Genomic DNA, 13,200 nt, shown 5'->3' with positions numbered 1-13,200 from the left:
CTCTGTACCAGTTCATGCAGTCAAATTCTGGAGAGGGTTCTAGGTTTTTCTGTTGTGTGTGGGGTTTTATTTATTTTAATCTTTCCCACCTGTTGTTTAATTATACAATATTAAGGAACGATCTTTAAAAATACACTTTTCCTAAGTTATTTTATAACAAGCTAAGAACCAGGCCATTGCTAAAATTTTATTTTATCTTATTTTTAGTATCAAATATGAGATTTATTTTGGGATCATTTTGGTAAAACTGGTTGCAGTGCAGAGTGTTTGGGAGAACCTAATGTTCTTCTTTATTGTCAGAATAAGTTGTTCCCCTCTACTTCATTTTATTATTGGTAATGATCTCCGGAACATTTTAAAATTATCTTAATTTCTAGAATCTTCAAAACTATGAATATGTAAATAATGTTTGGATGATGTGTCATTGTAATGGTTTATTTGGTTTCATGCCTTTTTATTTATGTCCCAACATTCAGCGGTTTGGTTCATAATACACTTTTTTTGCCAAGCAGAGATCTGAGAGAATGGGGCAGGAGAGAAGAGAAAACATAACACTTAAAACAACAAAATGCCCCAAACCAACAAACAAGCAAACTAAGAAAAAAACCTAAGGAAAAACAAAAAAAGCCCGCATTGCATGTGGGAAAGCTTCCTCAACAGAACTGTGAAATGATGGCCTGCACTGCTCCCTAGAAATGTGCTAGGATATAGCTTTATCTTAGCTGGTTATAGTTATACACTAGGACCAAATCCTATTCATATGTGTATATAGAACTGACTTTGTTGTGTAACTAGTGCTTCTATATTTCTGGTACAGAGACCTATATAATGTGATGTATGCAATAGAACCTTATTTTAAAAGAATTCCAAAGCTGCTCTTTGAGGCAAAAGTTTAACTTCTGTACCAAGCAAATCTGGAGAAACTGTGGAAAGAAGAGTTGTTGGATATGTGTTTAAGTATGGTATACTGAAGAAGAGCCTGATCAATGAACTGTAATGAAATCGCCTGTTCTGGCCAGGCTCTTCAACAATCACCTAGAAAAATCAGTCTCTTCAGAGAAGAGAAACAGTCTTTTTGTGAATTTGTAACTCCGTAAGGGAATAGAAAAACAGGAATATATTGTTATTTTTCACAATAGAAACAGTGTAATGCGAAGATTCATCTTATCTTCCTCACGGAACCGTGCTGAGTCACGTGTAGTTCATCATAAGATTAAATTATCTAGAACGCGAAGTCTCTTGATTTTTTCCCGAATAGAATCTGTATAGGAAACTTTAGCATTATATCTGGTTCTAAATAATCTTGACATAATGTTTACATTTTCAGAGTAATTTTTTTGGTGTACCTCTGTAACATAGGTTAGGAGTGAAGAAAGTTTAAAATGAGTACATACGGAGATTTGGGAAGAGGTCTTCCTGTGGTCAGGTGAAAAAAATAACTGAATTGTACTAAATGAGCCTGTGCATGTAGCGTTTCATGAAGATATGGCTGTTTGTGTTACTCACTACATTATGTGGAAGCCTTTTGGAATGTTATGTGAAAAGACTAAAAAAATTACTTTAGACTAAATAAACATCAAGCTGAATTAGATAGTAAATAAGTTTTTGCACACACCCGCCCCCACCCAGCCCCATGTTCTGTATTTGATGGATATTTTTTTAAGTGCACTTAACTAGCAACTAGCAAATTTTTCAGTTTAGTTCAATTTGTTCTGGTTCAGGTTCAGCACATGTCAAAACACTGCTTTAGGTTCATTTCTGGTTCAGTGATAACTAAGATTTTGGGTGAATTTGTAGATGGAGTTAAATTCAATTCACTGCATTAAAGGTGTAATTCAAACCAATGGCCTTGAATGTTTCCATTTTCTTGGTTATGATCTTAATGTGCGTTGCTTAAGAAAAAGAACTGTGAAGCATAATTTTGTCAGTTGTTGCTGTTTATTGAACATAAATACACAAAAATAAATTATTATGTGAATATTCTCATACTATTTTTTAAAAGACTGTTCTGGCTTTTGACAGCACATGAATATTTTTATACTTTTGCATAACCAAGTTCCTTTATAAGTTTATTATTATTTAGTAATCAGAAACAGATGAAAACATTCTTTTTGTTGGTAGATCTGGTTGTCAGTACACTATTATTTTGGCTAGTATTAGGAATCCCTTTTACAGTTTGGAAAATGTTTACAGATCTGTTAAAAGCAAATCAGGACAGTGATATTTTTTTTTAAAAAAACCTGGAGTTGAATTTTTGATCAGCCAATGCTATTTTAGGCTTCTGTCTAGCATCATTGATATAAAAAGGAAGGTATAGGAGTATATTTTAAATATATGTTCCACTGCATATGTGTTTTTAAAAGTTTCACATCTTGTGCATGACTGAAATAAAGAAATGTACTTAAACTCAAGGTTTTTTTGGTTAATGAGAACTGGATCAGAAAGTTGGATGTTTACAAATTATGCAGGCTGATTGTAAAATACAATTCAGTCAGAATTCTGGTGGCTGTTTGATTCAGTCTTTGTAAAAGCATATGGATCTGTAGAAGGCAAGAGCTGCTGGAGAACTGGTATATGTGAAAAGTTCAATTGAGCATAAAGGATCCTTTCTAAAGAAGGAATTCCAGTGCTTGTTTTGTTCGTAGTATTTTGTTAAAAATGTGGTGGTGGATGGAGAGTGGCAAGAAAATCAGTTACCACTTCATCAGTGTTATTGGTTTAATTTCCAGTGTCTGTTTCTCCATGTACTGCACTTCTGGGATATTTGAATAACAGACATTAAGAATTTTTAGTATCTGAAGCATATAGTGTTCCGTGAACTTTGAAAACAAGTTTTAGTATCTTAATTGACTTTTCCCTCCCCTGACAGACTTGGAATGTAATGCTTTATGATTACTTAAATTTTAAATAAATCCTGTGGGTTTTGATGTTTTGGCGATCTCAATCTTATCCTCTGTATAACATGATTAGAAATAGTCCAGGCACTATTGCACTGAGAATGGGGTCTTGGTATTCTGTGTTCCCTGCCTTGATAAGTGAATTTAGTAAATGGTTTATTTATTTGACATCACTTACACAAATGCACATAAATAAAAAAAGGAAAAGTGAATAGTTCTCCTCCAAATCGGTGACTGAATATTATTCTGAAAATATTAGAAATCACTCAGACCCATTTTGGAAAATTAAAATGTGTGAAATCACATAGGTAATCAGGGGTTCTGTTTTGTTTGTTTCTGAGAAATCTTGTATATTGATTGCAGCTGACACTTTGGCTATGTACGGATGCTTCTGTGAATGTCCATTGCAGGATCAGGATTGAAGTTAGGGGCGCAAAGTGGGAACAGTAAGTCCTTTGAATACAGAAGGACCGAATTATACAAGCAGCAGCATGTGACACCCTGTGAGCACAGATTTATTTATGACACTGTTTTGAAAAGTGCAGTCTGCCTATGCTTTAAGTCGTAAATGTACACATGAAATGGTGTGATTTGTTAATTAAAACATAAGCACAAAGGATTTCATTAGGATTTCATTAGGATATAACAATCATAGAAAAATGCGTTTACCTCTTGTAAGTCAGGAGGCCAGCTAATCAATCCTCTTGCTCTTACATGGCATTAATTTGTTATTTTATTGTGATGAACAGAAGTATTTCACTCACCTGCAAGGGACTGCATGCCTGCAGAAAGGACATTTTAAAGCTAACCATAGGAACTGTTTAGGAAGAAATAGCAGTGTTTCAAACAATCAGTATATATTATGTCAATATTTTGTGTGTAGTACTTATTGTTCTCAGATAGCTTCTGTGTTTTAAGGGATATATTTTTTTGGGAAACTGTACTGGTTGGAAACAAACAATTACAAATTTTCTTTTATCTTGTTTTCTGAACAGCCTGCTTTTTGGAGCCCTTAACTGTGTTTGTCCTAATAATACCCTATTATTTCATAAAAAAACATAGCAATTACTGCATTTACAAAACTATTGGAATTTTTCAATCAATTTGCTATGAGGAATGGCTAGCTCTCTGATTAGGACAAAGTTATCAGACAAAATGTGTCTTGTAGTAGTTTGTTTCCTGTAAGTCCTGGTACTTATAAATAAGCCTTTTTATGGGCTACAGGTAAAATGTTTCCTGTTTTATTTTACCATCCAAACAACTTTCAGAACATTTCTTCTGTAGAAATGCTTAGGCTGTATGATATCCCCTCTTCTTTCTCTGGTTTCACATGACTGGTCACACATTGTGGCTTCTTTCTTTTTATGGTTTGCTGCTGCTTTTCATAAAAAGAATAGTGTGAAAGTGGTCTTAAAAGTGTATTTTATTTTCTCTGCTGACTTTTAATCTCTATTAGCATTGACACAGTAAGACTTAGTTTTGCGAAAGGTAGCCCTGAATTCTCCAGCAATGTGGGTTTGTTGAATATTTGCAGAATTCCACTCACGATGCCTACTTCCAAATGCACATACACGCACTATATATCATTCCAGCCAACTCACTTATAATTACTTTTGAAATTGTTACAACAAAAATAGTCTACCTAACTGCTGCTTTAGAAGTTCATGAGCATTATATTTGGTATCTTGAAGACTCTTAAGAACTGTATCAAAGCTCTGGGCTGAATTCTGTGCAAGTGTTGATTTGCTGTTTTGTTTCAATTTCCTTCACTTTTGTTCTTCACTTATACAAACAGATTTTCAGCAATGACTATGGCTTATAAGATCCAGACAGAAACAGTCAGCTGTAAGATTAATTTCATCTGAGCTTTTGTCTGAAAAGCTTTCCTGTCTTCCTCAAATGTTGATAGCAGTTATCTGGGGAAGAAGTACAAGCAAGCAGCCATGATCCTTCTAGCTTACTTTCGGAGCTTCCAGAATCTGGGTCGTTCTAAAACAGATGCAATGTAATATCCATGGATGGATTTTTCTAGCAAGAATATTTGTCTATTTTTTAACATATCCAATTTTTTAAATTAAACACATTTTAATTAGAGTGAATTTCACAATTTCATAGTGCCTTCTGAAAATCCAAATATGTGACAGCAACCAGGTCTCCCTTAATTTCATGCTAATTTGATTGTTCTTAAAACTTAGTCACCTTCTGAGGCAGGACTTCCCTCACAAAACCAATGCTGATTATTTCCCAGTATCTTGTGTTTATCCGTATGCCTATTATTTCGGATGTGTATTGTAGTTTCCTCTTATTCACCTGATGTAGAAGCCATATTTACTGACCTGTTGTTTCTCAGGTCTTCCTTAAAGCCTTCTTGAAAAACTGATGGTCATATTCTATTCCCTTGTTATGGAATATTAAGTGATAAGATACTGTAAAATTCTTAACAATTTTGTGTTGCTTACTTGAGTTCCATTCAAATAAGTATGTGGACACAGTTCTCACAGTTTGGTCCTGATGATTCATTATTAGCAATTTTACTGACATTTAAAGCTGCAAGAATTCTTGTCTTCTTTGTGAAGAAGATCTCAATGGGAGGATCAATTTAAGTTCCTTCATAGTAACTGCTAATGCGTGTACTTAATTTAGCTTTCCTGCTGTGGTCTTGTGTTAAAATTATACTGTTACAACTGAAACATCATTTGGCCCTACAGAATCTATGTTGAGTCTTTTAGTTCTATTGTGCTTTAAAAAAGTTTTGCTCTGGCTTTCATGCATGTAAGAATTCGCTTCTCAAAAATTCTGTAGCCTACCAATTTAGAATCTTCCAATTAAGCTTCATCACCACCTCTCTGCTTGGTTTATATGTGTCGCAGGGAGCAAAAACCAGGTCATTATAATCTTTTGTAAAGCAGCTTAAGTTGTACTCTAAAGACTTCTTTTATACTACTTCCCGTGTTGTTTCTGGGAGTGGGTGTGGTCTTGAAGTTACCAGCTCCTTCCCAGCGTTTTCTAAAAGACTGTCCAGCTTTGTTATAAAATCCTCTGTCTCTGCACTCAGCAGTCATATCACCATAGGGCCTTCAGTGGTGTTAAACAGCTTTTTACCTTACATGAGTGATGTTTTAATGCCTTACTGTTACAACCTGCCCTCTTTTACCCTTTAGAATCCCTGTCATCAAAACATTAGTGTCTATGTAAGAAGGACATTGGTGTTGTCTACTATCAGATTTATGGGACCATTTCTGTCTCAAAACCTTTTCTTCTCATTGCCCCTTGACTTGTGAGCCCAGACATGGAATCTCTCAAGGTCTTTAAAAATCTGTTCAGTGTACTTCTCTGTCTAAAGTATTCTGATTTTAGCAAATGCAACTTCAAAAAACAGTACTTCACTTCTGAATACCTCAAGGTAGATAATCATGTGTATACTGTTTGGAGTATTAGGGGGATGCCACTGCTCTCCACTTAGCTTCTGCTGCCATTTGTTTTAACTGGATATTTGTAAATTGTTTTCTTGATTCATTGTTGCTTTTTAGTTTTGTGGGTTATGCCAGTAGAGATGGAGATCCTTTATCCTCCTCCCTTCCTGTAGAGCTGAACATCAGTGCCATCCAGACTCCCCTTTACCTTTCTAGGTTGTTCTGTCCTGAGCCTCACTTTGCAGAAACAAGATCTGTCAGAGTGGCACTAGATTTATTTTCAGTGGCTGGGTCTTAGCCAGACTCTTCAGCAAAAGATTTCCCAGAGCAGGTAGGTCCTGCAGGATGTTGCTCAGAACCATGGAGAGCTCTTTCAGATACCAGTCTGGAGAATAATGGGCATCTTTTTATTTGTTCTTGATATGGTTGCTAAAATTAGACTGAACTGTTCAGAACTAAAGGAGGTGGAAGGGAAGGACTAAAAAAACTACACTGAAAGTAGGAATATGAAGATAATATCTGGTATGAAAAGGAGTAGATATAAGAAGTGTAACTTTTAACTTCAAGGAATTGTGAGACGCTACTGGAGGACTGGAGATGGTGAGCGGCTGCGCCACGTGCGGTTTGTTTTGGAGGTTCACACACACACCACACACACCCCCCCCCCCCCGCCAGGTTTCGCGCCTCTCATTGTTTTCCTTTCCATTGCATTTTTGTTGTTGTTCTGTTTTAATTATTAAACTGTTCTTATCTCAACCCATGAGCGTTACACTTCTGATTCTCTCCACTGTCCCGCTGGTGGGGGAGTGAGCGAGTGACTGTGTGGGGCTGAGTTGCCGGCTAAACCACGACACTTTGTTAGCAAGTGTAAGAAAGAAGCAATTCAGTGTCAGAAATTATTCCTTTTTTAACAAAAGTTATATCCTGCTATAACTTCCATACTCTGTTCTTTTATTATATTGGTTCCACTCTTCCTATTTCCTTCTGTAAACAGGTTTCTGCAAGGGCTATCAGTGTATTATCAGCTTATTACTCTGCAGGAAGAGCATGCTTGATGCCAGAGCTGATGTTTGAATTTTTTTTATTCATTCTTGACTGTGGCTATATTAGATTAAGGTTGTGTGGAGTCAATACAGTAAACACTGCAGTAAGCAAGAGTAAATAAACCTTCTCTCTTACATAATTGTCCTGTACATGTGCTAAGATAACTTTTGTCTTACAAAGACATTTGGTTAGTTCAGCTATGTCACAAAAATTGTACGCACTTTTATTTATTACTGTATCTAAACCAAAGGAGTGTTTAATACTTTCAAGCAGTATTTGTTTTTGTTGTTGGTGTAAATCTTTTATCAGAAGAAAGAACTTTTAAAAACTATATTAGTTCATAAACTGTTACTGTCAGTTAAACTGTTAAACCGTTAAAACAGTTTTAAGGTCAGTGTTCTGTGTATTCCTTCAGACTAAAAAACCAAGTGGTATGGGCATGGTTCTCTCCAAAACACAGCCATTGTGATAACCGAACCACTAGGTGTTCATGTAGTGTAATTTTGAGAATGTTTGGTCTGTGATATTAAAATTACTTACGTTGTTGGGTTGGGTTTTTTTTCCCTGATCTCTGACCAGAAGCTTTGTGGTTCAAGCAGGATTAGTAGTAATACTTAACTTTGTTTTCCATTGTTTTTTTTGTTTGTTTTGTTATAGAAATATATTTAATAACTAGAGGGGCATGGAACCCTGTGTTGGCCATAATTTTGATGTGGTTCTGCCTAGGCTTTCTCCTTATAATTAGCTCCTTAAATGAGACCAAATGCTTTTTAATTAAAAAGTGCCAAGTTTTACTAGAATAACAGTTATGATAATTGCAAGCTCAGTGAATATGGAAGAGAGAAGAAAAGTGGGTTGGTTTTTTTTTTGTTAACGACATTTTCCCTGCCCATGTTATCATTGTGAGTATACTGTTGCTTCCACTTGGTTACAGTTAGTTCAGTGACTTTAAGCTGTGAATTACACAGTACCCTCTGATCTGCTCCCTGTTCCTTACTGCAGTTTCTTTGCTTGGGCTGCAAGCTCCTGTACCAGAATTTTCTCGACTGTCATATTGAACAGTTTCTTGAACATCCCAGATCTAAGCATAGTCAGGTTATGTCCAAGGAATGCAGATTGTCTCTCTTTCTCATGGTCACAGGTCAGGAGTCCCTGCCTGACCCAGTCATCTTAAAGAAGCATTAAAATGATTGTGAACAAGCAAGCAGAATGCTTCCTGCATCTCCAGTACTGTCTATCAAAAAGAATGGAGGGCACTTCTAAAAAGTATGAAGCTGTATACATCTAAAGGTATTACTAGAATTCACAAAAAGCAGGGCTTGGAACAATATGTATGTTGTCTCTAATAAATATTAAAATGAACAAAGAAGAATTTCATTATGAGACCTGAGTTATGTTTTTAGGTTAAGAAGTTATGAAGAGAGCTTATGTTTTTACAAGATAGGAGGAATTTTCTTGAAACTTTAGGAGTTGTATTCTTCTGCTATGGAATTCTTTTAAAGGGCTATTCAGTTTATTTGTATTTTGTTTTCTCCACATCTACAGATTTGTGATTTTCCAGTTGCATTAAGCGATCATTCTAGTGACTTTTAATATTTTAGTTAAAAGAAAATTAGTTTTCTTTGCAAGGTTTCCTTAACGTATTTACACTTTGTATAAAACATAAAACATGAAAGGCTGTAGATGAAATATCTTGTATTCATTTTATAAAAAGTAGGGTTAAAATAAATATTCCGTCCTTGACTTTTTTTTTTTACTCCAATTTCAAAGTTTTGACCAGTATTTTGAACAGGTAGTAATGCTTAGAAATGGGGAAATAATTATTTGACAAAGCTGCTAAATGGCTGAATTACTTTAACTTATTATGCAGATTTATACCTTGCATTCAAAATTTGTAACTGATAACATTCTTGGTGTCTGTAAATATTAATGAATTCAACTTCAAACATCACTTTGGGGTTGGCAAATACTAACACAGGAAACTGGGGCCTGGTGAGACTTGCTTGTACAAGTTACACACTAAATCAATAGAGACCCTGAAACATTCTTTGATTTAATTCTTTGATTGCTAGGTACATATTGTATCTAATCTAGGTATAATGAAAGATGGTAGTTAAAAACAATCTGGTTAAGTAAGTAATAAAATATCACGTTTTCTACTTTTTATTTTAAGACGAAGAATTAAGTTCTTAATGTTATGATACAAGGGCAAATCAAAAGGAAGATGTTCTTATAGAATGTGAAACACTTTTGTTTGAATGTGAAACTAAAGGGATCTTTTTTCCTTTAAACAGTTATTAATTTCACTGCCTGCTGGACTAGTGGAATTACTTGTTAACTTCTGAGCCTATGATGCAGTTGTGTTTATTTCCTGCTGTCATGGAGAGGGTAAGCTGTTCTTTGGATGTGTTACGAAGTTATGATATTTTAAAATTTGCTGCTATTTATGTGAAAGATAATATACATTCTACATTTACATGTTATGCATTTTAGAAATTTTTTTTTCCACACCAAAACCTGTAAAAAGTGCTGATTAAATTTCTGAGGAGTTCTGTTATTTCACAGAATCACAGAAGGGCTGACTTTGGAAAGTATCTCTGGAGGTCTTCTAGTCCAACTCCACTGCTTGAAGTAGGGTCAACTAGAGCAGGTTGCTCCGGTCTGTGTCCAGTCTCCAGGGGTGGAGATTTCACTAACCTGCCCAGCCTGTTCCAGTGTTCGACCACTAACAGTAAAAAGTATATTATTAGGTTTAAATGGAATTTTGTGTTTCAGTTTGTGCCTACTGAATAGAAGAATAGAATAGACTATTTCAGTTGGAAGGGACCTGCAACGATCATCTAGTGTGACTGCCTGACTACTTCAGGGCTAACCAAAAGTTAAAGCGTGGTATTAAGGACATTGTCCAAGTGCCACTTAAGCACTGACAGGCTTGGGGCATCGACCACTTCTCTAGGGAGCCTGTTCCAGTGTTTGACAACCTTCTTAGTAAAGAAATGCTTCCTAATGTCCAGTCTAATCCTACCCTGGCATAGCTCTGAACCATTCCCAGGTGTCCTGTCCCTGGATCCCAGGAGGAAGAGCTCAGCACCTCCTTCTCCACTTCCCCTCCTCAGGAAGCTGTAGAGAGCAGTGAGGTTGCCCCTCAGCCTCCTTTTCTCTAAATTAGACAAGCCCAAAGTCCTTAACTACTCCTTTAGAGGACACTCCTTCCAGCCCCATCACCAGTTTTGTTGCCCTCTGCTGGACACGTTCAAAGACCTTCACATCCTTCTCAAATTGTAGGGCCTAGAACTGCACACAGTATTCGAGGTGAGGCTGCACTTGTTCTGAACAGAGTGGGATAATTTTCTCTTTTGACCAGCTGGTTATACTGTGTTTGATGCCCCCCAGGATGCTGTTTGCCCTCTTGGCTGCCAGGGCACACTGCTGGCTCATATTGAGCTTGCTGTTGACCAGCACCCCCAAATCTCTTTCTGCAGGGCTGTTCTCCAGCCCCTCGTCTCCCAATTTATACTTGTGCCCAATGTTACTCTGTCCTAGGTGCAGAATCCGGCCTTTTGGCATGATAAATTTAATCCTATTACTCATTGCCCAATGCTCCAATCTATCTAGATCCCTCTGCAAAGCCTTCCGTCCCTCAGGAGAGTCAACAGCACCTCCCAGTTCCGTATCATCAGGAAACTTGCTAATTTCAACTCTCGCATCCAAATCGTCGCTAAATATATTGAACAGAACTGGCCCTAGAATTGAGCTGTGAGGAACACCACTGGTTGACAGGTCACCAGCCAGATGTAGCCCCATTCATTACAATCCTTTGAGCTTTGTCCTTCAGGTAGTTCTTAAACCAGCACACCGTTAACCCTCTCATCCCACAGTTGGGCAGCTTGTCCAGAAGGGTGCTGTGAGGGGCAGTATCAAAAGCCTTAGTAAAATCCAGAAGAATTACATCAACCACACTGCCTTCCCTTCATCTGCTAGGCAGGTGACCTTAACATAAAAGGACATCAAATTAGTTAACAGGACTTTCCCTTGGTGAACCCATGTTGACTGTGCCTGATGACTGCATTATTCTTTAAATGTCTTTCAGTAGTATGCAGTGTAATCTTCTCCATAATTTTCTCCATAATTTTTCCAGGAACTGAGGTTAGACTAACAGTAGTAGTAGTTCTCTGGGTCTTTCCTCCCTCCCTTGTTGTAAATTGGAATAACATTGGTTAGCTTCCAGTCAGTGGGGACCTCCCCAGACTCCCAAGACCTTTGATAGATGATTGAGAGGGGTCCTACCGTAACATCCACTAGCTCCTTCAGTGCTCTGTTGCCTCTATCAATTGCCTCTTGTGAGTGGTGCCCAGTAGTGACAGTTCAAGAGCCTTGCTCTATTGTCTTTACTTCCACACATCAGGTATTTTTATAGATTGATACATAAAAATATTGGTGTGGGATACGTAGGACATATATCCTGCCCGACCTTCCTCTTCTCCCAGCCTTTCCTTACATGGCGCATTCTTCAATCCCATAATAATTTTTGTCACCCTTTGCTGCACTTGCTCAGGTATGACCATGTGATATACTAAAAACAAAGAACTTCATCCAATGTGATACGTTGTATAAAATAAGCTATCGTGGGAACTTTCAATAACAAACTATTTATTTGATTACCAAAAACAAGTAGCTAGAATTGTCTTGGAACAATCTTCTCTCTCTTTCACTTCTTACTTTACAAAATATTTTGAATCAAATATTTGTATCTGCTATGAACAGGGTTTTTTGGGGGAAAGGAGACATTTGCAGTAACATCTCCTGACTAAATGACATGAAAGTTGATAAGCTTTTTCTTTATGGAAGGCATTCAGACCTGTGGTAGATAAAAATCCAGGAAGTTAAGATTTTTTTGTTGTTGTTTAAAAATTACATTTTGTTTTAAACTTACATTAACAGTGATGGGCTGGTGGACTATACCAGTTACTGAGGTCACCACACAATAGGCTATATAAAACTGAAGTAAAAAGCGAGTTTGTGTCTTAAGGAAGAGCAATCTTAGTAGCAACCAAAGGAATACACAGAAGAGGATGAGGAGAGAATGTGTCTTTAACACAGTAATATTTAGTCATGGTCCTTGAAACGTTGTTTTGTAGTTTTTACGACAGAACTTTGAAAGGGAATAAGGTAAGCAGGTAGAAAGATTTAGTCAGTTCATTGTCAGCTCAAGAAAATCTCATAGGTATTTGTGAAAGAAAGAGTTCTTATGGTCAGTGCAGGACAGGAGAAATATTAAAGAATATGTTCCTGTCATTGTTAGTAAATTCCTAAAGAAGCCAGATAATGGGTAGTTTAGTGAAGAACCTTAAATATCACAAAACGATCTTGCTTGTGGCATGGGGAGCTGGAACCCCTTGAGCCTACAGAGATATTCAAAGAGCTGAGGTTATAAAGATACAATATAAAACCAGGAGTATATATTTGTTGGTTTCTGTTGAGTGTAAATGAGAGAAGCATGGACAGATATCAGTACCAAAGAAAAAAATATATTCATCTGGATACAGTTGGATGAAGACTTAGATAATGTTTGCTGTTTTGAACAGCAAGGAGATAATGTAAAGGAATATAATAAAGTAATATTAGAAATTTTATTGGGGTGAAAAATTAAGACCTTGTTCAGTAATTGCCCCAAGATAATTATTCTGTATAACAACTTGTGCTGGTTTTGGCTGAGAAGGGGTTAATTCTCTTCACTGTAGTGCCTGTGGTGGTCAGGGTCCTTTCCAGCTTCCCATGCTCTGCCACATGGGCAGGAGGCTGGGAGGGGCGGGGCCACGGCGGGGGCAGCTGACCCTGACTGGCCA

General features: G+C 36.9%; 1 protein-coding gene across 4 annotated transcripts in view; it reads left to right on the top strand.

Annotated features, from left to right (window-relative positions):
- Positions 1-13,200, top strand: part of FUT8 (fucosyltransferase 8) — a 130,184-nt gene that overhangs the window by 39,250 nt on the left and 77,734 nt on the right. For 3 of the 4 annotated variants that reach the window (XM_075105349.1, XM_075105352.1, XM_075105350.1), the window contains exon 3: positions 9,649-9,742. The exons of the other annotated variant lie outside the window; for it this stretch is intronic. The gene's annotated coding sequence lies outside the window, so the exon portion shown is untranslated. The remainder of the gene's footprint in view (positions 1-9,648; positions 9,743-13,200) is intronic. 4 annotated transcript variants of the gene reach the window in all.

Source organism: Phalacrocorax aristotelis, chromosome 10 (assembly GCF_949628215.1).
Source record: "Phalacrocorax aristotelis chromosome 10, bGulAri2.1, whole genome shotgun sequence".
Taxonomy (NCBI): domain Eukaryota; kingdom Metazoa; phylum Chordata; class Aves; order Suliformes; family Phalacrocoracidae; genus Phalacrocorax; species Phalacrocorax aristotelis.
The sequence above is the reverse complement of the archived record's forward strand: the minus strand, read 5'-3'. Positions and strand labels throughout refer to the sequence as shown.